Here is a 26817-nt window from a genome sequence, read left to right as displayed (position 1 = left end):
GTTCCGTAAGTGCGTTTTCAGACCAAAATAAAACTACAACCTAAAGCCGTTTTAAATTTTTTAACATTGTGGGGATGAAATTTTCTCCATCAACGATGAGGAAAGCTAAAAAATAACATAGAAAGATGTACAGGGAAACTTCGAAATAACGTACATTTCGCTTTCAAAATTGTACATTGTATCGAATTGTACGTTATATCGAAGCATAATAAAGAACTCAGAAACATAGATCATATTACTTTGCCTTTCTTCCGATATACGGGAGATTTGTTGGTAGTTGTATGGACTATTTATACAATTTTCGTTCAGAATTTAAAAAAATTGAGAAAAATGAATTTTAATTTCTATTTCTTTTTTATTTCAGTGTATTTTTTATAATTTTTATTTGTATTTTTCTATGGAAGACTGAATTATTTCCTATATTTCATTGTCTGACTAAAATTTTCTAAGTCTTGAGATTTTAAGTTATTTTTTTAAACGCTTAAAATTTCAAAAAAATCCAATTCAAAAACTATAAAAACTACAGAATTTCGGTCAGACAATGAAATATTTGAAATTGTTCATGGTTTGATCAAAAAATGGGCAAACAAAATTTTAAAAAAATATTTTGAAAATTCGTTTTCTCAAGAACATGTTTTTTTTAAATTCTGAAAAAAAATTATATGAATAGTCCATGCAACTACAAACAAGCGTCCTATACACTAATACTTTCGGTAATTTTTAGAGAATTTATAAAAAAAACGTTCTTAAGAAAAATTAGTTTCAGTTTTTAAAATATTTTTTTAGTGTAATTTAAAAAAAAAATGAAATATGAAAATTTAAACAATTTTCTATATTTCATGCTTTGACCCAAATTTTGTAGGTATTAACATTTTTGAGTTAGAAATTTTTGGAAAAAAATAAAAAAAAACTGGCCCTTTTCAAAAAGTAGTATAATCCTTTTTTGGAGATTTCAAGTATGCACAGTTGCTGAAATGACCAATATCTTTACACTCACAACGTTTCACTGCAATCTGAGATGGTGCGGTCAACTCGTCTCATGAAGCAATTCGTCCACTGAAAATGTGTGCGTTAGGGTGCCAATGAATGTAGGGGAAAAAATCGACCCTAAAATTTCAAAAAGTTACCCTATACAAATTGTTCACCACCTCGAAAAAACACACTACGCAAAATTTCAACTCAATCGAACATAAGGGAGAGTGGCGCAAAGCGGTCAAAATTTGAGTTTTTTGAAAATCGAAAGGAAATCGGGATTTTCGAAAAAAAAAAGTTTGATGCTAAATGTCTTAAAATAGCATAAAACGTCGAGATCTACTGTCATCTCGAAAAAATATTTTTGTCAAAAATCGACACTATGGGACTTTTTTTCGTATACGCGACGAAACTTATGGTTTTGGGTGCCACTAAAAATAGTTATCTCGATTTTTCATTCAGAACTTGCTGCGAAATGTTGATTTGCACGATAATATACCCTATGCAAAAAAATTAGCGTCACGGTTTTATGAAATAAAGTTAACGTTAATAACTATTTTTGTTGCGAACGGATTTTGACGATTTACATACCAAACGAAACGGAAATTCCCTAAGATTTATTTTTTATGCTATACATTACAATCCCCTGATGTGTGAACGATTTAAATTTATGAAAACTAGAAGCATTACCATTTTACCATACATTTGTTCTACTCATTTGTGAGCTTCCCTACCCATGCCGTCAATAACGAGCAACTCATCGGCGATCAACGAAGGGGAATGATTTAAAATCACAGTGAACAAAGAAAAGAAGGAGAACTAAGGTGGTATATTTGCCTGGAGCATAAATATAGGATCTCGCTGAGGTAAACTTTCAGTATCGTTCTAGATGCAAATCAATGATCATCGCTTGTTCTTCCTTGTTTTGCGTTATCACGTGTCTTCGTTTCGGATTGAGCTTTGGACGCGACCAAATTACTTACTCGCTGATGTCTCTGGTATTGCAATCATCACATCAAACTGGCGTCATTTCATTAAGGCTCTGAACTACACAAATGTGTGGGGAATCATCAAACTAGGCTATCATCGGCTTACTAAGAAAATAATTGTTCAGGAATTTTGTGTGTCATTTGGCTTCGCATGACAGTAATAAAACTATCTCTACCAAGCTAAGCTAATCGTGACAGCCTAACTAATCGTGTGTGTGTGTGTTTGTGTGTAAAATAATAAAGTTATTAACAAACGATTTGAACAAAATAACAGCGTAGTTCTACGTCAAAAAAGTGGTCGTGTCTTAGACACAACCTCCTATAATTTTTTTGAAAACCGGAAACTCACCGGAAATCGGGCTTTTATAAAAATGATGCCAAATGTCTTAAAACTGCATGACGCGTCGAGATTTACAGTTTTGTCAAAAATCGACTTTTCAGACGGAAAAAAATAGTGTTAAAATCAAAACACTATTGAAAAAACAGATTTTTCATTAGAAATAATGAACGTAATATAATCGGGACGTGACTGTTAGCTCGGCGTTTCACAATTCTTTGTTTCATAAAGTCAATGTAAAGGCTGGATAAGGTCCAAGACTTCACAAACCGTAATGAACGCTACAACGTAGTGCCTCAGAAAACGTATTTTATCATTCTTGGACTAGCACAATGAAAAACCACTGTTTTGGTCGGATCTAGCTTCATGTCACCGCTCTAAGAGTATGCTAGAGTTGTATGAGGTGTCCTTGGGAGCAGAATGTAATTCGGTGCTTTTTGTCCCCAAAGACATGAATCCACCAGACTGTCCTGGTTTACGTTCAATCGAAACCTATTTGGGCATGATGAAGCGGAACTCATACACATACTTGGACATACTTATCGAACACCCATTTATTAGTAAACTACGGATTGGAAGCAACGATCAATAAGTGGGGTAAATGCATCGAAAAACATTCACAACTATTCAAAAACAAACAGTTGATTTAACCTTTTGCTTACAAATAAAATGCAAATAAACATCAAAACAAGCTCCCAATCCGCACAAGAAAAATGCATTTTGTTGCCGGTTGACCATTGATCGACCGAGTGAAGAAACAAACATATTGGGCCACTACCGTGGCGAAATATAGTGACCACTCACTGAGAGCAGGTAAACAAATATGCGAGAATGAGAAAATCAGCAAAAACGATGGGCTGCTGCTATTCAAGTACATAGCAACATCACTGAATTGCGAGGATAAGGCCACTCATGTTCCCATTTCTCTCTCGAAACACACGTACTGGAGATAAAGAAATATATATCACGCGCGCTACCTCTTATCAATAGGAGCCATGTGCACGAGCCGGGACCGTTTCGCCCGGCAACGGCCTTGGCTACAGTGGCACAGTGTTGATGTTCTGTACTGTCTACTGGCAAACCTTTTCCAAAAGCACTCACCCACTGGACAATACACTCTCCACCCCACATTGAGATAATCTCGCTCGATTATCTATAGCGTAACCTTTTCGGAAACAACAAATATTTCGACTCTGGCACTCCGCGTAACGTCTCGCGCGTACGACCGTCAACTGCTAATAGCAAGATTGATGGACAGCTCAATAGTACAACACCGCTGCTGCTGCTCTGGGGCTACGGTCGCGTCCGCTTGCGACGCACACACAAGTAATATAACACGAATTCACTTGAACACTCATTCAGCCGACTCGACTCGACTCGGTCGATGTAACGTACCGGGCCATGAATGCTGAATAGAAATCTAAGGACGATATTTCATGGGTTGTTTACACATGATGATGTTTTGGACTGTTGCCGTCACACGGGGAGGCATTTGGCCGCGGGCGCGTATAACTCACTATAAATAAGTTTGCTCCGTCACTGCGTTGTTTTGCCTGTGTCATCTTCGATTCTGTTAGCCAGATTCTACTATTGATTATTGACCGGTTCATCAATGCAGCTTTGATTAGATTACATGATTACACGAACTCGGCTCAGCTCATGCGAAAGAAGGCAGGTTTGTTCTGACGCACAACGCCAATGTTTGTCATCTTCGGATAGTGTGTAAACAATGTTTTCAGGCTCAAATTAAAGTTATTTATTTATTGTCTTCACGCGACGACGACGTTATCAACGGGTTGTGCCGAATGATAGAACTTTTCACTACACACACTACACACGTAGACATCGCACGGAAACTCGCTCGCAGCAAGTGGTTTCATCGTATATTCTCGACGGTACATTGTGTCAATTTATGAATGACCGTGTGCTTGTATCTGTCTGTAAACTTACCCTGGCTGGCTGGCCGTGTTTACGTAGTTTATCGGCTTCAATCGCCAAACAAATCGTCAGCACGATTGCGCTGCTGCAACTGTTATCAGGTGGCGTCAATCGTCGTCCGGTTGCGCGTTTCCAAACAAGCGACTGGAATATTTGTACATATTACATGCCTTCCAGGAAAGTGATGATATGACGCATTTCATGTGACCGATTTGCGCCACTGGAGTGGAAGAGTTTGTGACCGAATTTAGTTCTTTGACCTTAAAGCGCGTGCCTTATTGTGACTGCCACCAACTACTACGACCAGCACTTCTTCCGATGCGAATAGACTGGATGGTTAGCGAAGATCGGCTCGTTCGGTGTACGCATGCCCTCGTTTTTTTTGTTTGTTGCTCTTGTTTGTACGATCTACCACAGGGGTACTGTCTGTGACATTGCCAGACTGATCTCTGGGACATTATCGGTCTGATGGCGTGTCGCGCGTTCGGTGACTTGTTTTGAAAAGTGTTACAATGTTCTAGAATCGTTGATTTTCTGCAACCACAATAACTCGGGGATTTTCCTATGTTTTTGCGGTATAGTTTCAATCCAAATATAAAATAAATATTTTTTGGCGAAGTCAATATTTCATAGAAATAACTACCAATGACAGACTAGGCTCACCGAAGTGCCCGTATCTGCATTATTCGATGCTTCATACTTGAGCGAGAAGTTCATGGGACAGTTGCGCATATGCTACGGTCGACTGACTTTTGTATGTCGACTAATTATTTTCTATATCTTCGATAGGCGTTTGCCATTAGCGCAATCTCGGGATCTCATCCACTAATCCTTCCTGAAGGTACTGAAGTTTTAAGAGCAATTCTCGGTACTCGCAAATTTTGCGAACATAGGCTTCCTCCAGGCTTTCGCTCAATATAATAGTGAATAGTGACGTCGATGATGGTGACTCTTTGGTCACTCTCGCCATACCATTTCAACTTACCCCAGGTTTTTTCAATCCTCGGGTACGTTGAAATAGCAGTAAGAATCGACTATTTGTTTACAATTGGCTGCAGGTTATAATGTATGAACTAGTGCCGAACGTTATTTACCGGTGATTTCTGTATAAATTAATGATGGTAAATTTAAAAAATAAGAAACATTTTTATTTCGTTCCTCAGTACCTTTTGCTCGAATTTCTCCACCCGAATGAACCTCTCGTAGTCAGCAATGTCCTCTCCAACATCTTTTGTATAAAACTGGGGCCCAGGAAGAGCTCTACAGTCCTCCTTGACATACGTTTCATCGTCCATCAAAATGCATTTGCTGATTGTTACTAATAATTCGATCATACAGCTTTCGCGATCTGAGTTTAGCGGTTACTTTTTGTTTGTCACTTTGTTTAGCAATTGTCTGTTTCTTATACATATTAAGGTTATGTCTAGCTTTGATTGGTTGAATCATTCCATATGAAGTTCCCTTTTGGCCAAATCACGTATAAACATCGATTTACGTTCGTTGATCAAAATCACAACATATTTGTTCAATTTAGGGTCATTGGCACCTGATTTTCGTTTGGATGGTGGCAAGTCTTCAGGCGTATTATGTATTTATTTGATTATAAGTAATACCCTTTGAAGTACACCAAATGTGCAAGATTTGTTTTCTCACTTCGATTTTGATTAACGCCATCTTCGTTGCTTCGTTCGTTAAAAACATAAAAAGTATATGGGAAACAGAATTTGACAGGTAAACAAACCAGGAGAAGCTATGCGCATGCATAAGCGTATGTGTATACAAGTACAAGTACGTTACAAATGTTAGAAGTTACTTTTCGATTCATCCCTTAATTTTTTTGTTTTTGTTTCAACGTTTCACTGCAATCTGAGATGGTGCTACCAGTCGAGTTGGCAAGAAACTCATCATATCTTTCATTTGCTGATAGACGATTGGAATTCGGTCAAGCACGCACCTTATATTAGAACACCTTGACATTGATTAACCCATTAACGACCAAGCTGTAAAAATTATTTAATTGGCGAAAGCCATTGGTGTAATTTTGATTATTGACGCTAAAGAAACCCAAGAATTATTTTTTTCCCATCTTCCATTTTCCGGCAAATGACTGTTCGAATAATCGAACATTGGCTGAAACCCGCACTTTTTATTTGCAAGTACAAACATACTGCAAACTGAAAGTCACTTCAATTAGCAAATATACGGTATTCATAAATGCATCAATTTTACATTCCGGGACGAACAAGCACAGGAGGATGGAGGTCTCTAAGTATAAACTTAAATTAATCCGCCTAAGGTGAGATGTGACATTTCTTCTTTCATGTAATTTTAATTTATTACTGGCAGGTTTTTCTTTCAAACGATTTTGCTGTTATTTTTATTGTTGGTCTTGGAGAAACGTTTATGCTTGAGAATAACTTCTCAATTATACTTTTCCCGAAAAATCGAACATTTTCCAAAATCTGCAAAGTACCAAAATTATGCGAAAACAATTATAGGAGGTTGTGCTCAAGGCACGACCGCATTGTTGACGTAGAACTACGCTGTAGTTTAATTAAAGTGGCTTGTTTATAACTGCGAAAATTTTGAAATAACCATTCTTTTTTATTATAGAATTCATTTCATTCTTTTTTTTTATTATAGAATCATTTGACGATAATTGTTTTATGATTCATTCTTATGCTCGCAGAACAATACATGCTCGAGATAAGCGCAGCTGTCATCCTTAGTGGCAAGTGAAACCAAATTACATACAACATTTCAGAACGACATCTACTTTCTTGGTGACTAAGTTTATAATAAACTCTATCTGTTAATCTCAACAACCTCGAAAAGAGTAGCACTGCTTCATTATGATCAAGATTAGCGCAGATGCAATCCTAGTTGAAAGCAGTTTTGCGACTGGCACGCGAGCCCAAATAAATTAATAACTAAAAATAACTTATTGGATAACTTGGTATTCCGCAAATAATTTTTTGGTGCATAACCCTAACACCTGCTTCACCATAGCGTCAGTTCAATGCACTGATGACAGAAAACAAACAATGTTAACTGCTTGGAAAAAGGCTAAATTAGCAGAGATTCATTACCCTAGCGTAAATATTTCCCTCCCGCTATCTCCCCTCCTTGTTTATATTTATCATTACGACTGCATAATTTGCAACACCAAACAATCATCAATCATAACATTAAAAAATTAGGCGATTGTTGCACCGTTACAGGGCCAATGCACACGGGAGCAGATACAAATGGGGTTTCATCGTAGCGAAGATGCACTATTTTTACGTACGGGTTATGAAGCACGCACGTACGCATACAAATATCAATATACGATGGCTTGAAGCAACTAAATATACAAACACTTATCTCCGTTTTGCGGTCTTCTCAACAGAAGCTCTTTCCGTTAATATTGCTAGTCTAGATTAGCTTAGCTGTCATCCTTTGTGGAGAAAGTTTTCCTACTGTCATGCGAAACCAAATCACTGACAAAATTCCAGAACATTTATTTCTTGGTGAACTGACGATAGCCTAGCTTGATGATTTCCCACACAATCGTGTAGCTCAGAACTTTAATGCAATGGCGTCAGTTTTAAGTAATAATTGCAATGCCAGAGTCATCAGCGAGTGAGTAATTTGGTCGCGTCCACTGCTCAATCCGAAACGAAGGCATGTGATGACGCAAAACAAGGAAGAACAAGCGATATTCATTGCTTTGAATACAGAACGATACTGAAAGTTTGCCTTCCTTCATCCTGCTTTAACTTCTTTAAACTTCTTCAGTTCAGTCGTCTGTAACCTTCAAAAAGACCCTTGGAAAACTTTACTTTATCCATAATATTACTCCTCCACCCCATTGCCTTGAGAAAGGCATTCGATCCCTCGCCGTCCTGCTCGCCCAGCAACGATGTTGTTCAGTCGATTTCCTCACGAAGAATGAAAGTTTGCCTCAGCGAGATCCACTGTTTATACTCTAGGCAAATCGTTCTAGGCCTTCGGAAATCTCATTAGAATCCTCGTTACAAGTACTGATCATTTTCTCCAGTACCTGCACAACGGAACACACGGGCCGTAATCACTTAAAGTTATTACGGACAAAAAATCGTACAGATTTTCAATAATTTTTGCAAAATTAATCGATATTTGCAAATATTCACAATTGAAAATGCAAAATGAAATAAAAACATACCGTCTTCGAAAGTAAACGAAATAAAATGCGCTGCGGAGGTTAGATGTGTTGGTATTGGTTCAGCAGAGAAAAATGTTGGTTGTGGCCAATGTTCGATTTTTCGAACACTCGATTTTCCCGGCTGTTATTTTTTTTTAGAAGGCTCAATCGAATGATTTCTGCCCTATATCACAATGTATGTTCTTTTATCAAAGTAATACTGTAGAAAAGTTCACATGTTTTTGTATTTTATTGGGTTTTTTAATTGAAATTGAAAACACCTTCCAAACATACTTGCTTTAAATCGAATTTATTGCTCAATAAAGTTATACAGAATTGAATGAACTAGATAGTAAGTGGTAGCTAATAAATTAAGCTATCCTTTGGTGCAAAAACATTACCATATGGTTGTCTTCTAAAGACATGAAAAATGATCTAAGTTGCTGTTCGATTTTCCGAACGCTTGGCCTAAAATGGGTTAACAATAAAAGAGATTTATATACTCAAATTATTGTTGAACTCATCTAGATTTTCACCATACCATTGTGAGCGAATTGAATACGCGGATATCTTGTTGAAACCAAGATGGTAGAGTTAACAGGTGGCTCGTAATTTACACTAGTTAGAAAAGACGTATGAGGAATGGCAAGACGAAAAGTTTGGATTTGTTTATGTTATTACTTACGTTGGTATGGTTACATTTGATTTCGTCGAAGGTATTTGAAGCAGTATAATAAATAAACAGTTGTCGTTGAAAATAGTAACCTAGTAACCTTTATGCATATGCTTCCGCCAGCTGGCTCGGCTAATGTGATATGATTTATTCAAGGAATACTTTGATCGTGGTACCGCCACTGGGGCATAATTTGCAGCTTTGTTTTTTGTGCTGGTTCATAACGACAATCAACCGTGCCGGCGAAACTGTAGTCAATGTTTAGTGTTGTTTGGATACCATCTATGTAAATAAGTTCAAACTTACGGGATACGTCCGAACGGCGATTCTGACATTACGTTTTACCTTCCACTTCACTTATCTTGGTTGAAACCAATTTGAATAATTTGTTAATTATTTCCGAGTAAGGAGTGAAGTTGCTTCTATTTCAAAATTGTTAAATCTTGAATTGTCTCTGAATTTGCAGGATATTAAGAAAAATAACAGTGGTATCAACCGTATGCAGGACAACTCATACCTAGGAGACTTATTGTAAGGTTGAATTTATACAAATTTATTCCTAAATTACTATGGAGCAACTAATTTTAGCTATTTTATAATTATCCTTCAGAATGAAGGAAATTTATGAAATCAGAAAATCTGCATATGGTATTGTTGACAACATTTTGAAACAGAGATATTGGGCAAAATTGTAAAAAATAAAAAAGAAATTTGGGTTGAGGAGAGAGAAATCCATATTTTTTCGGTAGATGGCTGTGATGAAATCTCGTATAGTATCCATCAAACAATTTCAAGTTTGTCCTCGTCGTCAAGGAGACATTTCACACTACAAAAATTCATTCGCTATTTTTTGTTTGTTCCATTCAGTTGTGAGTTACAGGGTATAACAATAGAAGTCAACAAAGAGAAAATTCGGTACATTTTACAGTTTTTCTTTGATAAAGGTGAAATTGCAAGCCAAGCCGCTGATATTGTAAATTGTGTTTATGGTCCGATACTATAACAGTAACTAATTACGCAATTTTGGTTTTGTTATTTACGTTCAGGCATTTTTGATGTTAAAGACGCACCTCGCACAGGCAGACCCTTCGTCGAAATGTCGATAAAATCAGAGAAAAAATCGAAGTTGCCCGGCATGATATTAGTCATAGCATCGCCCAGGAGCTAGAGATCGACCATGAAACACTTTTAAACCATTTTCGCAAAGCGGAATTCACATAGAAGCTCGGTGTGTGGATGTCACACCAATTAACACAAAAAACACGATGGATCGAATTTCCATCTGCGAAGCCAAACGGAATGAAAACGACCCATTTCATAAAAGGGATATTGACTGGGCATGAGAAATGGGTCACATACGACAATATTGTGCGAAAACGATCGTGGTCAAAGCGTGGTGGAGCAGCTCAAACGGTGGCCAAACCAGGATTAACGGTCAGGAAGGTTCTACTGTGCATTTGGTGAAACTTGAAAGAGATCATTTATTATTAGTTGCTTCCGTATTGCCAAACACTAAATTTAGATCTCTACTATCTACAACTGGACCGTTTCAAGCTAGCGATTGACCAGAAACTGCCAGAATCCACTATTTTCTCCGACAGAAGAGGTGTTGTATTCCATCAGGACAACGCAAGGCCACACACGACTGTAGTGACTCGCCAGAAACCCCGGGAACATGGTTGGGAACAGCGTTGCCAATGTTCCAGTTTAAACTGCATTCTTCCAGTTTTTTACTTTCAAATTCTAAAATCTCCCAGTTTTTTTAAATATCATTTATTTTGTTTATTTTGCCATTTAATGAACTACATATAAATACTACACGAAGCTTCTATTTCTCAATCATTGGAATGGGTAAAAAAATCATTTTAAAGCCGATCTTTTTAAAAGAACTAAAAAACTAAATGTTAGCAGAATTTTCGTGCAAAATACAAAAAAAAACATGAAGGATTTAACACGTGCAAAGTTCAAAAGTCACCGAACCGCAATGAACGCCAGAATACGGTGGCAAAATCACGTGCACGAGAGCTCTACATCCAGATGCGGACAAAACCGCATTTCTTCGTTATGGATGATGAGACGTATGTCAAAGCAGACTTCCAGCAGCTTCTGTGGCTCCAGTTTTGTACTGGCTGGATCTAGCCTCGTGCCATTACTCGAAAGATGCTCTGAAGTGGTGCAAGACTAAGGGCGTCAATTTCGTGCCAAAGCATCTCAATCAATATGGAAAGGAAGTTGAATAATATGTTTTACTTCATTCCCTAAAGATTTTAATATGATGATCGGTTTGGTTTAATGGGCGAATTTTGCCGAATCATTTCTGGTGATGCAATTTGACTCGGGACAGCCTTTAATTTCTCCCGGACTAAAAAGTAGATCACATTTACATTCGATAAAATAATTTGAACCCTTAAAAACAAACCGGATATGAATACCCTAAAAATAACTTGTTTCACTCAAATAAAAAGCAAGAGAATATCAAATTGGTGGTAAGGACAGATGAACTTTTTTTCCGTACGATTGACCCATCTCCCATCTCAGTCCTCATTTTACATCTTAATCACATGTTCCATTGGATTCCTGTGTCACCATCATAGATCAATTGCATTTCTCACGGGGTCGTCACTGATTTTTCCCCAAATAAAAAAATACATTATGTTCAATCATCAGTTCTAGGCCACATCACAATGGAGTTGCGAAAGTCGTCCGTATAATTGAACAAATAAAAGATAATGGTTTTTTTCTCTCGCTTCCTTGAAGCACTGGAAAGCAAGCAAAACAACATTATTCACCAAAAGTCCCCAGCGTGACGACGTCAGCACAAACAAGTGTTGATGAAGCAGAAAAACAAAGTGTATTTACGTGTATGTCATGTGCAGCATCGTATTTACCCGTGCACAAGGTAAGCACTTTTCGCAACACGTGCACACAACTCACTCAGCACCATTTGGCGTACCCAAAAAATAATAATAATAATCGCTATCGGATTTCTTTCGGTGGAGCAAAACACTGGGGATGCTAATCTGCCACTAAAAAGGTTTACGGTAAAATTTACAGCTCTCGTGAGTCATTGAACCTACAGCACATGATAAACACACTATAGCCAACTAATTCTTGAGTTCATAGCGGATGATAATAGGCCTCAACAATCGGGACAAACAACTTGCGTCATTTCGCGAAAGTAGCAAAAGCACAAGTCATTGAGGTTTGTAAGAGATGGAGAAAAAACAATATACGGTTGAATGATACCTGTGGAAACTGTAAAAACATCCAGCGAGCAACACGTGGTATCACAGTTTGTACGCTAACAATTGAAAGAGTGAACATGTAAACATCACTGTAATTTGACACTTTACTTTGAAAAGTAATTCAATGCACTTGACTTCCAACAAAAACAACAACAAAAAACCAATAGAGTATCGTTTTAGAAACAACAATCTCGCACTCCGATATCGAGTTCCTTACGCAACACTGGCTAAAATCATTATCAATCTGCGGCGCCCGAGTATTTTGTTTCTCTTCTGAGGTTTAGACGCCACACGAAAACAACTCTCCTGAATGCACGTAGTAATAATAATCGCACTCTCTTGCTCTCTTTCTCACACACATATTTATTGCCTCTCACCGTGCGAAGGGTTCGTTCGAAGTTCCGTTCACTGCACCGTACATTCGCATCGTCGCTATATTAAAGTTCGAACGACTGATGATGGTGGTGAGCCTTCTATGGGAGAGAGTTCAACGTCGTTTCTCATCAGCTCCTCCTGCCTGCGCTTCAGCACACACAGCGCACTCGACACTGCTGGCTGGAGAGACTGGAGACGACGGGATACACCAAAACAGACAGGCAGGAAATAGAATGCCAGCGGTGAAGCGCTTCTTCGGCAAGTCATTGACTTCGCCTGCTCGCATCGGTGCTTCATTTGCGTGTTTCGATTCTTATTTTTGTGGTTCCTGTGTAGCGTTTCTTCTTCGGGGCGCTTGCATGCGTGCGTTTGTGTGAGTGTGCTGTGTGTACGTTTCTATTGCACTACTACCACACGCCATCGCGCCTGCACATTGATTCAATGTTTTTAATGAAAAATTTAGACCACCTTTGTAGGTCATGACACAGCAGAGATGCCAGATTATTTTTGACGCAGGATCACGCTCTTCGGAAACATATTGCGGGTGTCGCGGTTGCGTTTTTTTTTCTTTCTGTATTATAGTGACTTTCACCACTTTTGGCTGGTTCGTCACTTTATTCCAATTTTGGAAGAATGTCGGAAGTGAGAATTAAACCCGTGACCTTTGGCGTGACCGGTCGCGTTATGAAAAATTGTCCTACTTTAAGCGCATATTGCTCAATCATTTCTCGATGGATCTATGAGCTTTTTCAAACAATCTAACCACCTTACAAACTATTGCAATAGTAAAAACGACATTTTTAAAAAAGATGGTGAAAGGTTTTAATACTCCATACATTTGTTCTGTGTATTTCTATGCTTTCTGTTTCCAACTTATTGCAATGGCAAATCGTTCTAGGCCTTCGGAAATCTCATTAGAATCCTCGTTACAAGTACTGATCATTTTCTCCAGTACCTGCACAACGGAACACACGGGCCGTAATCACTTAAAGTTATTACGGACAAAAAATCGTACAGATTTTCAATAATTTTTGCAAAATTAATCGATATTTGCAAATATTCACAATTGAAAATGCAAAATGAAATAAAAACATCCCGTCTTCGAAAGTAAACGAAACAAAATGCGCTGCGGAGGTTAGATGTGTTGGTATTGGTTCAGCAGAGAAAAATGTTGGTTGTGGCCAATGTTCGAATCGACAAATCAATAGAATGGTTTGCACGTAATCTATATTGTGCTGACGCGAATCGATCAAAACCCACTTATCTATCAAAAACAATTATATATTTCTCGCGAATCGGGGAACCGATAGGTGGCTTCGAAGTTTTTCGCGTGTGTTCCAGAAAATCAACAATTGGTTTTTGCTGAAATTGAGAAGTGATTTATCTTAACTTCTTTGGATCGATAAGCCATTAGCGAAAAACAAAGGAGTTCAATTCGAGCAGTTTTTGATCTCAACAACAACACAACCACCATGGCAAGCGAACGTGGTCTTCGAAGTAACTCAACTACGACATCTAACAAAGGTTCCGGATCAACTACTGACGCAGACATGAACGTTGCAGAACTGGCCAATATGATGAAGTCACAGTTTGTTATGTACCAGAAGAATATGATTGATGAAATCAGAGTACTGAAAGATTCCATACATACACAAATGGATAAACTTAGATCAGATATTGCGAGTGACTTCGAACGTATTCGTAAAGAGAGTGACAGAGTTACCACCCAACTCACCAATTCCATTGCTGATAGTAAGGCTGAGTGTCTAGTAGCTGTGGATAGAAGTTTGCGTTCTAATGATCTCGTCGTTAGTGGAGTTCCATTTCGCTCAGGAGAGAATCTGATGGAGTACTTTTCAGTTTGGCACCGCACTCTGGGATATACCGATGACAACATTCCACACGTCGATATCAGGAGACTCTTCAAAGGCACTCCATCGAACGGGACCGCATATATAATTCTCATTCAGTTTGCTATAACTGTGCAACGTAATGATTTCTTCGCTCGTTACTTACGCTCTCGAAAGCTTTGCCTCTCCGAACTTGGATTCACGACCAACAAACGTATTTTTGTGAACGAAAACTTGGGAGCCGCGGCGAGGGAACTACGAGCCAAAGCTCTACAAATGAAAAAACGAGGACAGCTAGTTAAAGTCTACACGAAGTTTGGTATCGTACATATCAAGGAGAGTGCTGATGGACAAGGAAAGCCTATTTTTTCGGAGAACGATCTACAAGCTTCGCCATAACCTTTCCTATTACGTTTCTGTTTACTCCTATGTATTCCATTCCTCTGGTCCTATGACTCCCTTCCTAAAAGCTAAATGATGTTACTGCTGATGCTGATGCTGCCGATGTTCCTGTTGCTGCTGTTGGTGTTGTTTTTGGGCTAGAAGTTTTCTTCAGTGCAATTATGTTACCTGATTTTGTAGTGCTAATAGGTTAAATTGTTTGATTTCATTCGACATTCGCGTCGCTCATGTTTTTGAAAAGTTGAATTATGATTGAATTTTTGATGAAGATTATTATGCATTCTATTATAATCGTGCAAGTGCTCTCTACTTATTTTCTCTTATTTGCTAAGCTCATCTCCAATCCCTATGGCTAGTCATTACTATGATAATGCCTCCACGAATTTGTGCATACCGGGGACTGTTATGAAGTGTGCTCTTCATCCAGGAAAACTATCCGTGTGTAGTGTAAACAGTCAGAGTATTTGTGCTCGCAAGCTTTGCAAGTTAGATGAATTAAAACAAATATTAAAGCTCGCTGCGGTCGATATTGTATGTGTCAGTGAAACCTGGCTTAATGAACATATTAACGATTCTGTGTTAAAAATTGATGGATATAACATTGTTAGACAAGATAGAAAGGGGCGTCTAGGAGGCGGCATCATGGTGTATGTTAACGACAGACTTAAGTATAGTGTCATTGATTTTTCTTCACATTCACCAGGAACGCCATGTTCCGAGTATATAGCAATTGAAGTTTTTCTAAACAATGAAAAGATTTTTTTAGCTACTTTTTACAATCCACCTGAAGTAGATTGTGCAGACATAGTCGATACCTTGCTGTCTCAATATGGGACAAAATTCGAAAATATACTTCTAGTAGGCGATTTCAACACGAATCTTCTTGATAACAATTCGGCTAAAACATCCAGATTTAAATCCATTTTATCCATTCATAAAATGTTCAGCTTTGGTTGCGAACCAACATTTTTCCATAGTAATGGTTCATCACAATTAGATTTGATGCTCTCTAATTGTAGATCACGCTTGCTTCGCTTCAATCAAATAGATTCACCTGTATTTTCGAATCACGATTTGATTTTTGCTTCACTTGATTTTGAAATAGTGTCCACTCCACCACAAGTCGAATATCTTGATTATTCCTCGATGGATGTAGATGGCTTACTTCAGGCATTTTATTCGTTTGATTGGACAAGTTTTTATCGGTTAAATGATTCCAATGAATTACTAAACTTTTTTAATTCAACAATTAAATATCTGCATGATCATTTTGTTCCTCTTCGAACATTTGTTCCCAATAAATCTAAGAACCCATGGTTCAATGATTCCATTTGTAAAGGTATTATTGATCGTGATTTGGTTTACAAGAAATGGAAAAATAGTAAAGATCCTAACGATCATAAATTATTCAAGATTCTTCGAAACAAAGTGACTATGCTCATTCGTCAAGCCAAACGAACGTATTATGATAGCTGGACTGACAATAATCTCCCTTCCAAAGAACTATGGAAAAGATTAAAAACATTAGGTTTTTGTCAATCAAAATCATCTTGTTCTGTACAATTTGACTCTAATGAGATAAATGAGAGTTTTGCTCGAAATTTTTCTGGAAATTCCCCTGAGAATAATGTCAATCAATTTGTAACAAACCGAAATTCATTTTATTTCAATTTGATTAATGAAGACGATGTCATAATTACTTTATACCATATAAAATCCAATGCAATAGGTCTTGATTCTCTTCCAATTAAATTTTTGAAAGCAATCATTTCGCTTGTGGCCAAACCGATTACTCATTTATTTAATTGTATCATAACTACAAGTGTTTTTCCTGACGAATGGAAAAAATCTAAAATAATTCCGATAAGAAAAAAGGCAAACATTAATAACATCCAAAATTTGCGCCCTATAAGTATACTCTGTGCGCTGTCCAAGGTATTTGAACGAATTATTAAACACCAAATTTGTCATCATATAAATCAAAATAACCTGCTAAGTTCGATGCAATCTGGATATCGTCCCCATCACAGCACAAAAACCGCAATGCTGAAGGTGTTCGATGATATAGGACTTATTCTGGATAAGGGTCGACCTGTTGTCCTATTACTTCTTGATTTTTCAAAAGCTTTCGACACGATTTCCCACGAAATTTTGTGTAAAAAACTGTCGCAAAACTTTGATTTCTCGAGTCATGCAACGACATTGCTGCGATCGTATCTAATAGGACGAAGTCAGACCGTTTTTAGTAACGATGTTTATTCTAGATTTCTTCCAATATCCTCGGAAGTACCCCAAGGTTCGATATTAGGACCAATCTTATTCTCATTGTATATTAACGATCTTCCTGATGTTCTAAAATGTTGTAAAATACACATTTTTGCGGACGACGTCCAGATATACTTCGACTGCCTGGATAATACAGCATCGACCATTTCAAGAAATATAAATGGAGACCTTGTCAGAATACATGAATGGTCGTGCAGAAATAAACTTATGTTGAATGCCAATAAAACCAATGCATTATTCATAAATAACTCGCAATCCAATAACGTTCTCAAACCAGTGCTGCAGTTGAATAGTTCAATAATTCAATATGTTGAAAGCGGGTTGAGTCTCGGTATAATTATTCAATCTAACTTTAGCTTTGATAAATTTATTTTTAAACAATGTGGAAAAGTGTATGGTACCCTTCGTACATTGTATGCTACCACATCGTTCCTCAGCACTGACACTAAACTTAAGCTTTTCAAAAGCCTGGTATTGCCGCACTTCATCGCCTGCGATTTCCTTTTATCTAACTCATCAGTTTTTGCGCAATCTAAACTACAAGTAGCATTGAACGCTTGTGTTCGATATGTTTTCAGACTGAGTAGATTTGCCAGAGTTTCTCACCTTCAACATCGTCTGATTGGTTGTCCATTTCGCAAATTTGCTCCGATGAGATGTTGCATCTTTTTATTCAATCTTGCAAGAACAAAACTTCCAGGCTACTTACACGAAAAACTAGTAACTCTAAGAAGTTCACGCTCAAAAAAATATGTAATTCCACGACACTTCACTTCCAGGTATGGTAACTCTTTCTTCGTGAGAGGCATTTCACACTGGAATTCATTGCCAAATGAGTTGACTCTTGTAAAATCACAAACACTATTTAAGAGGAAATGTATAGAGCACTTTAATTGTTAAACTCAAGAAATTCTTCAAAGTAATAATTAATAATTTAATAATCAGTAATGCACCATTTGTACGTAAATCAGTGTAACAATTAAAGAGACAAAAGTCTCAAGTTACAAATTAAATTTGAATAAAGAATAAAGAGTGATTTTTATTACAAACTTTAACTACAGCCAGCAAACAGTCAATAACATATAGATTGTTATTTAATAGCAAGAAATATTCCATTCTCATTTTTTTTCTAAATCGGTCTTCATTGTTTGCAATGCAAAGTTTAATAAAGTAGTAGAAAAAATGAGACATACTAAATGTGAGTGAATTTTATTTATCTTTATGTCTTCCTTTCTCCATTGTAAACTTTCCTGTGTCCATGATGGTTTATGGATCAATTGCATTTCTCACGGGCTTGTCACTGATGTTACTTATAATAAAAAGTACAATATGTCCAATCATCTGTTACGGACCATATCACAATAGAGGTGCGAATGTCGGCCGTATAATTTAACAAATAAAAGATAGATTTTATTTTCTCTCGCTTTCTTGGAACACTGGAAATCAAGCAAAACAACATTATTCATCAAAACATGACTTGTCTACAATTTTCTTTTATAAACTTTATTTATATTATAGTGTAGTGTTTTGAATTTTCGTTCTACTTCATGTAATCTTCCAACAATTTTGGACTCTATAGATTCAATCCAAGTTTACCAATTATCTTTCCGTAATTTTTTTATCTATCTGCCTTTTTACTTTCCGCTTCTCTATGTTATTTTATTTACATTTTATATCCCATTTGTTTATTTTATTCAGACTCAGTAGTAGCCATTTACGCGTAAGAGTTATTGTTGGGTTCTTCTTTCTTTCTTTGTTTTTAAGAGGCTTTAAACTTTGCAGTTCATTCGCCTCTAAGAGTTGGGTTCTAAATTCTTAAAGTTGTATGAATAGAGCAGTTTTATGCATGAATCGATCTTCATTCGACCGTGAATCGATCTCCATCGCTGATAATTGTTGCGTGGACGTAGTTATTCTATAACAACATTAAGATGGTCAATTGAGGGCCCTGAGCTTTGGACTCACGATCGACCCCCGTTTAAAGAAGCATTGAAAGCGACCGCAATATATTCCTTTATATAAAGGAAGAATATTGTTCAGTCCCTGAAGAGAAGAAAAAACTCATACCCTCATGATGGAAATTCAGATGTAATTCTGCAGAAAATTTTACGAGTTTTACTTTCGCTGGCACCGTTAGGAATCGAGCTGGAATTAAAAAAGACGGGTGGGTAATGTCGGTGACATAACCGGAGTGACGTAGGACTATACAAAGGGGACAGCTTTTGTAAAATATATATTTTAAATATATTGTTTTATTTTCTTCTCCTACGTGAATACCTACCTATCTACCTGAAAAATGGATTAGCTTACTGTTTACTCTTTATGAATATGTTGATGGTTCTGAAAAGAACCTTTGGTGTTGTGTTTTTGTTATCACTCGATATTCCCATCTTGTTCGGTTAAACCTTCCTGTTTAGCTATTGCGTTTGCCACTCGCCACAGCTTTCACAGTTGGAAAATTTCTTCCCATCCAGCTTGTGACATGTTGTTCAGTAAATTACATTTAATGCGACGTGCCGGAGAAACACTTTGCCACTCACTGAAACTAATTGTTGCCTTGATGAGCGCCGAACCGAATCTGCTCTGTTCTTGATGCGGGTTTTCTGATTGTCGTGAGCAGCTTTGCAAGCCAACTCGAGCACTCCGACGGCCGAAACTCTATAATCGCTGTTAGGTATACTGGTGCTCCGGCACCAATCCGCTCGGCCTAGTTACCCTTGCGGAGCAATTAGTGAATCTGACCAACAGGGAACTGGAGACCTGCACGGTTCGAGTGAGACTTTGCCTTTCCCTTAACTTGTCCTCCTTTGTTACGTCCACGATGCCGATGCCGTACAACCACACGGGTTTACGGTTTGAAAGAAAATAAGATATTTTTCTGGGGTCCGCGTGTTTTATACTCTAGCGGTACACACTCACAGGATAGAGACAAATCGGCAGACTCAGCCAGAGGGGCGAGTCCAACGAGACGAACGAATGAGCGTTAAAAGGCAGCGATGGCAAAAAAATACATTCATTACGATTTGTTCGCTCGTTGGATTCACATGCAGGCTAAAAAGGGTCCTTTTCAGGATCACAAAATTATCTTCAATCTAAAGAGTTTATTGTTTTGTTATCACTCGATATCCCCATCTTGTTCGGCTAAACCTTTCTGCTTGTGACATATTTTACAGTAAATTACATTCAATGGCACGTCGCATTACCACCACTCAGTATGGGATTGGAGGTAATTTTAACCTGTAATTGAACATTTGCGATGACAGTGGTACAGTGTCGACTTTCAATGTGGGATCATAATTTGGACCCCGAACTCTATGTTTACAAAAATGTCCAACTAAATATGTCTCATTACAGGTCCGTCCAATTAGCTAAATGTCGAGATAAGTGTAAATTACTGTACTTTCAATCTAGAAGCAATTTAAGAATTGGTGAAAATCGATAAGCTCAGAACAACTGCCAAATTCACATACTCATCATATCCTGGCAAACAAATTATGAAAAAATCAATTTGTGTTTTATTATTATTTTGGATATTGTTTTTGAAAGCATTGAACTGTATTTCCTAAACTCTTTTTTGGGAGGTTTAATGGCCCTGAAAAGCGCCTTGTTTTATGGAATGGTTCCAATTTAGAAAACTTAGTACTCGTGGTTTTGAAAAATACCATTTCGAACGCCCTCGATGCCGCCTTGTTCTGGATTTGCCATCAAAGCAGTTTGTATAAAGAACAAACTTTTTTCTTCTGCTACCTGAAGCCGTTTTGCGATTGCGTTTGCCACTCGCCTCTCGCTGCAACTGCCTGTTGTCTTGATGTCCACCGAACCGAATGTGTTCTGTTCCGAATGCGGGTTTTCTTATCGTCGCGAGCAGCTTTGCCAGCTCACTCGATCACCGAGTTAGCCGGCGGCCGAAACTATATAACGCCGGCTAGGTGGACTGGTGCACTGGTACTAACGCGCTCGGCCTAGCTACCCTTGCGGGGAACTCCAGATCAACACGGTTCGAGCGGGATTTTGCGAAACGATGTGGTGTACGGCTTGAATGAGAATGATCGTTACGGAAAAAAAGGAAGGTCTTGTATTATAGAGACTTTAAACTTTTGCAGTTCATTCGTCTCTAGCCTTGAGCAAGGCCCTTTGAAAACTCTACTCTACTTTACTCCAGCGCTACCACCTCCGCCCTCTTGCCTTGAGAAAGGCACTCGATCCCTCGCCGTCCAGCCCGTCCAGCAACGATGTTGTCCAGTCGGTGTCCACACAAAGAAAAAGATCGTTACGGCAGCGGAGCGGGGATTTTTAAGCTGACTGGCTGGCTCGAGAATTACGCATGTGTGAGACTGCGACCAATGTTTCGTTCATTTTTTTCTTTTTCCTTTCCAATCGTGCTTCATTCTATTTCGCTGCTGCTCTGGTTGCCCGTTTTGGTCGGTACGATTTGAGGAGCACAAAATGGACCAATCAAAAATGGGCACATAGTGCATTTTGACAATGCTTGATATTTCACAATTATTCAATTATTTATCTCAAGAAAAATGAAATGTTATTCGTTATGATAGATGCGTAGATATATTTCCTATCAATTGATGCAAAAACCTTTGCGATCTATTGAGAAATGCTCGAGATATAAGCGTTCCAAATCTTGCATTTTTTCCTACCTGTTCAGTGCCTAAATTTCCATTTCACCCCCTATATCTTCCGGTTAGACGTAGTCCTACGTCAAAAAAACTAGAAGTGGATTATGTGTGGGGGATTTTTCGTCAAAGAATATTCTTCTGACTTGTACTGTGTGGTCACGCGTATTCTAGAGCTTGCCACTCCAGAGTACATTCAAGGCGTGTTATTCAGCATAGAAATTTCAACCAAGTACTACTAATAAAAAAATTACACAAGTAATGCTACGTTGAGACGGCAAAAGTTCCACTGAAACGTTAGAGCCACTCAGGAAGAAGTGGATTATATCTGTGATATAACCGCAAGATGAACGTAGGACTGTCGTTGGCTTAGCAATCAATAAGTAACAAACATATAACTCTTAGACGTTTTATACTTCGAATAAAGTGATTATCGTACTACTTCATTGAACCGGAAAAGAGTCATTAACGCTTGAAAGAGGAACCGATTCTTCTTCGGAAATACGGCAATACCACTTCGCTAATCGCTTCAATGAATATTTGTTGGCATAGTTTAACGTAAGCACCAGGTTGCTTTATCTGTTGTATTAGCATATACATTTCCGATAATAGTCAAAACGTATCCGTCGGTAGTTTCAGTGTGTGTCGAATAAGAATAAGTTGTGAAGAAATTTCTTGAAATGTCTGAAGAGGTGTTTTAGGTTTGTTTTGAGTCTAGGATAGTTTTGGCACGGAAGGTAAAAATTAATCAAATTTACCGGCTACGTCAACATTGCTTATTTTTCATTATTTATCTGCTGAAATTTAAGCATTTACCACATAAAACATGATTTCTTCTTTACGTTTATCGGGGGGACATTTTAAGGAAGATTTCAAGCAACAGCGAACTCGAAGATGACCGACAAGAATTTTCGTAACGCGATTGTACGATTCACGGAACTTATCGCTACCCAGCAGCAGCAGATTAAGGATTTCCGACGGACGGACGCCAATCCGGCTGGAAGTAACCAGAGTAATAGCGGAATATAATTTGAATACAAGCGGAATCCTCTTTGCAAATATAAATGCAAGTAGGGGATATTTTTATTCCCACCGAGCTGTGTTTCCCTACCACGGACTTCGAAATCTATGTGCCTGGAGGAATTCGATTCGCAAATATATGCAAGCTGTGAGTTCTTTTTTACTCGCTTGTTTTCGTGCAGAACGGACTATGTTTCCTCGAAACGTAGAGGAAATGGGGGGAATTCGGACCCCGATTTCGATGGCCTGTGTTGCGCTTTCAAGCTTCTCTTTCTTCCAGCGTTGTCTGCCCTTCCTTTTTTTGTAATTCAGGGCATCTGGAATAAATGAGACCAAATAAAAGCCTCAAACCTGGCGGACCAATTCACCCCACAGAAACGTGTTCATTCATGTCACCCCAAACAATATGCAAAAATAAAAATGCACTTGATTTCATTTATTGTTATCAAACTTGCAGTTTCGCTGCATCAAATTGTTCCTTTTCTGTAGGCGAACAGAACTTCACTGCGCAATACACGAAAAGTTAGTTTAGTGAGCGGAAAAAACTTTAAAACCACGATCGGAAAACTCAGATATTCTGACAATCAAAGTGCTTGCTGTGTTCATGCTACCGTTTCCCTCCACCAGTTAAATTTTACCAAAGTTTTTTTACGTTAAATACATACGGTTCAACAATATAAAGAGATGACATTATAAAAAATCCAAGTTGTGCACTATTCTCGAGCCAACCGCGGGTAATCGTTTACATATTAGTTACATAGTCGAAATATTGAACTCACGGCCCCGTTAGGCTGACGCCATATGAGCCTTAATAAAAAATATATATTTTGGATAAAAAAAATCCGAAAATCAGAAAAAAAGGAATCCGCAATTTGAAATCACAGTCGCCAGCGAGTTATCAAGAACAGCACAAGGAGCGGGCATCATTTATTTTTAAGCTCGATACAAAAATGAAATGAATGAAAGATATCCCAGTAGGAAAACCTTACTGTGGCGTTACCTTCTATAAGATTACCAGGCCTAACAGTTTTAAATTGTTCCAATTTTGAATGAATATTTTTAGTTAATTTTATTTGATTACTTTAAAATGGCGTCCTGATCCTCACTTAACCATTTGTACATATTTCCACAAAAACTCTTCATTATAATATACAAACATTACCATACACATTTTCTATGATATTTTTGACAATTAGCGAAAAACTGGTTTATTTTTTCACACAGAATACAAATTCAATACGGAAATTTTCATTTCCATTCATCGTTTTCATTTTGAACGTGTGTTCATTCTATCTGAAAACCCATCAATGTCTTTGTCGTTTCTGAAACTAACTCGGAAAACGAATCTCAATGACATCAACGCGGATGGTGGTGATGAAACAATGAAACAACCATATAATCGCCTGTGGGCGTGTATACGTCAACTGGAAAAAGACCATCGCTTTAACAGTTAGCCATAATACCAAGAATAAAAAACGCTTGCGATGATTGCACACAATTCTCGTGCTCATCGTATTGTTCTCGCACGAAAAAGAAAGAATGATGACTCTACCATCTTCAGCTGATTCTAAAAAACTATGACTTTTTCCACACCATTAAAATGTTTAGTCTAAAACATTCATCTTATCATCATTATTAAAAAAATTTCGATGCACTCTGAGATAATAATGTACGAAGTGGAAGCGATGTCACTCCAGACATTCTTCCTAAATGAAGGGTAAGAGTGACGAACCAGCCAATATAAAATAATTACCAATACCGAACACAATTATCAATTTTTCTTATCAGTAAAAAAAATGTTACTTTAATATAGAGAAACACATTGGAAATGGAAAGGTAATTTTCTTTTAAAACTTTTACTTTCTGAATGTTTATTCAACCCAGTGCGAATTTTAATTGAATTAATAGCAACTAATACTATATGTAGAGCATATGGGAAATCACGTTTTCTAATATTTCTTCACTTTTCCAATTTTTCTCGCCGTATAAACATTCCTTGGGTGAAAATGAAAACAACCAAACAGACAGCTTAAAACAAACGACCCGTTCTCGAGCGGGAACACACCTTAGTTTTTATTTATAAAAAATGAAATGAATCGTTTCATATATAAAGACGTTTTCAACACAACTGCTACCATATACAATTTTACACTTTCATTTGTGCTAAATTTTTCACAGTACACGATCGGTCATTGATATTAAATTTCACGAAGCAACCAACATTGAAGTTCCAAATTTAAATTTTATTTGCTACAATTAATCGAATCAATCACCTTACTTGCAATATAAACATGCCCCCGGCCGCATGTGTCGTCAATTTCGACCAATCAGAAGTGGGTATCTCCTTTAGGATAGGGATTGACATTTTTCAATTGTTCGATAGTTAGTTCCATGACATTTTTTATTTTCTTCAATATAAAAAAATGTTATGGACTGCCGAAATCGATTGACGCAAAAATTTAATCAATCTATCATGAAATGACTGAGCAATAAGCGTTTGAAATTGGACAATTTTCACGATGTGCCCGATTTTCGATTTTCAATTTGTACCCCAATATGTTCCCGAAAGACGTTATCCTACGTCAAAAATAATAATAATGTACGAAAAAAACAATTTCTGTTCTTCTTTCAACGAATCACAAATCTGAGAAAATCATTAGATTTTTCGCTAAATTCCGTAAATATTGCACACGGTAATTTATATCCGTAAAAATCTAACAAATCCGTATATCTGGCACCCCTGGACCCAGCTCTTGCGTTGAAAGCTACACTACTCGCATTCAACGGACACTTGAGACAGTTTAGGTCCTATCTCGTCAAACAACCATGGTTCGTGGTCGCAGCCATCCGTTTCCCCACTGGAACCTCTTTCTTAGCTCGTTGAATGCCCTCGACGAAATAATTACTCAAACGCAACCGCAACAAATTCTGCGTTGTTTTACGCCGTACGCAGCAGCAGTACCACTCGATACGCTGTTTCGGTGTGTTGTACGCTTCTCCATCCGCATGTGCTGAATCATTCGGTCGTTTCCTACTGTGTGCAGATTTTTTTTTCTCTTCTCGTATTTGCTTGTTTGTTGCCCTTCGTACCTTATGTCTATCCTTCATCCTGCTTAAGAATACTGACCCCTCGTGACTGCGAATGCATTTTGCGCGCGCTATAAGCAGGATAAACAGGAATCATACCTCGCTCGCATCCGCCTCCCCCTCCTCAGCTACCCCCTAGAGCCCGGCGGCTATTACAGATCCCGTCACAATGAGCTAACGTTTTGCTGCGCTTTTTTCTCGCTTGCTTGCCGCGCTAGAGCTCAGCCAAACGGATATTCTTTGCATATCTATTTTCGTCTTTGTTGTTGTTTTTGTCGCAGCTCACTGCCGAACGAGAAAATGTACGTCTGCGCGCCGCAACACCCGCTTTCAACACACACCCGAAATCTCAGACACTGTAATGGCGCTCCATTATCGTTTCATCATCATCGACACCACCTCCTCCACCTTTTCGCTGGTGTCAGTCGTTTTCGTTTCCCCCCGAGAAAAAATACTCTATCAAAAACTTAGCACCAATGCACCAATCACAATCAGTTACCGATAATTGCAGCTATCACGTCAATCCCGCGGTCGTGTTTTTTGGGCGCTGGGTCAAAATGGTGCATTTTTCGTGGCAAAATTCCGCATCTTGCTTACTTGCCTCTTCCGTTTCTTTCACCTTTCTGCGAACCACACAAAAACACCGTTTTTCTTGCTTACCAGCAAAATTTCCAGTAGCTTTCTGCACTCCCGATGGCGCCAACTGCTCTAGCCTCATCCAGAAACACAATTTGAACACATTGGACTGAATTGGTTTGTATTTTTTCGAGAAATTCCTCGTCGTTGGCAAATTTGCCATCCGACTTGGTTGAGCAGGAAAAATACTTTCGCACTCTCACATACACAAACG

At 38.0% G+C, this 26817-nt stretch overlaps 1 protein-coding gene across 6 annotated transcripts in view; it reads right to left on the bottom strand.

Annotated features, from left to right (window-relative positions):
* The window catches only part of LOC129764890 (phosphatidylinositol 4,5-bisphosphate 3-kinase catalytic subunit beta isoform), a 52280-nt gene extending 25463 nt beyond the window's left edge, over nt 1-26817 (bottom strand). The window contains exons 1-2 of one of the 6 annotated variants that reach the window (XM_055764505.1): nt 5403-5897; nt 5222-5339 (exon numbers count right to left, since the gene is read on the bottom strand). The gene's annotated coding sequence lies outside the window, so the exon portion shown is untranslated. Of the gene's footprint in view, nt 1-2310; nt 2381-3399; nt 3549-4248; nt 4872-5221; nt 5340-5402; nt 5898-12320; nt 12549-26627 lie in introns of those variants that run through there. The other 5 variants (XM_055764495.1, XM_055764515.1, XM_055764533.1 and 2 more) reach the window with 5 other exon arrangements.

Source organism: Toxorhynchites rutilus, chromosome 1 (assembly GCF_029784135.1).
Source record: "Toxorhynchites rutilus septentrionalis strain SRP chromosome 1, ASM2978413v1, whole genome shotgun sequence".
Lineage (NCBI taxonomy): Eukaryota > Metazoa > Arthropoda > Insecta > Diptera > Culicidae > Toxorhynchites > Toxorhynchites rutilus.
Note: the sequence above shows the minus strand (reverse complement) of the source record. Positions and strands in the feature narration are given on the sequence as shown.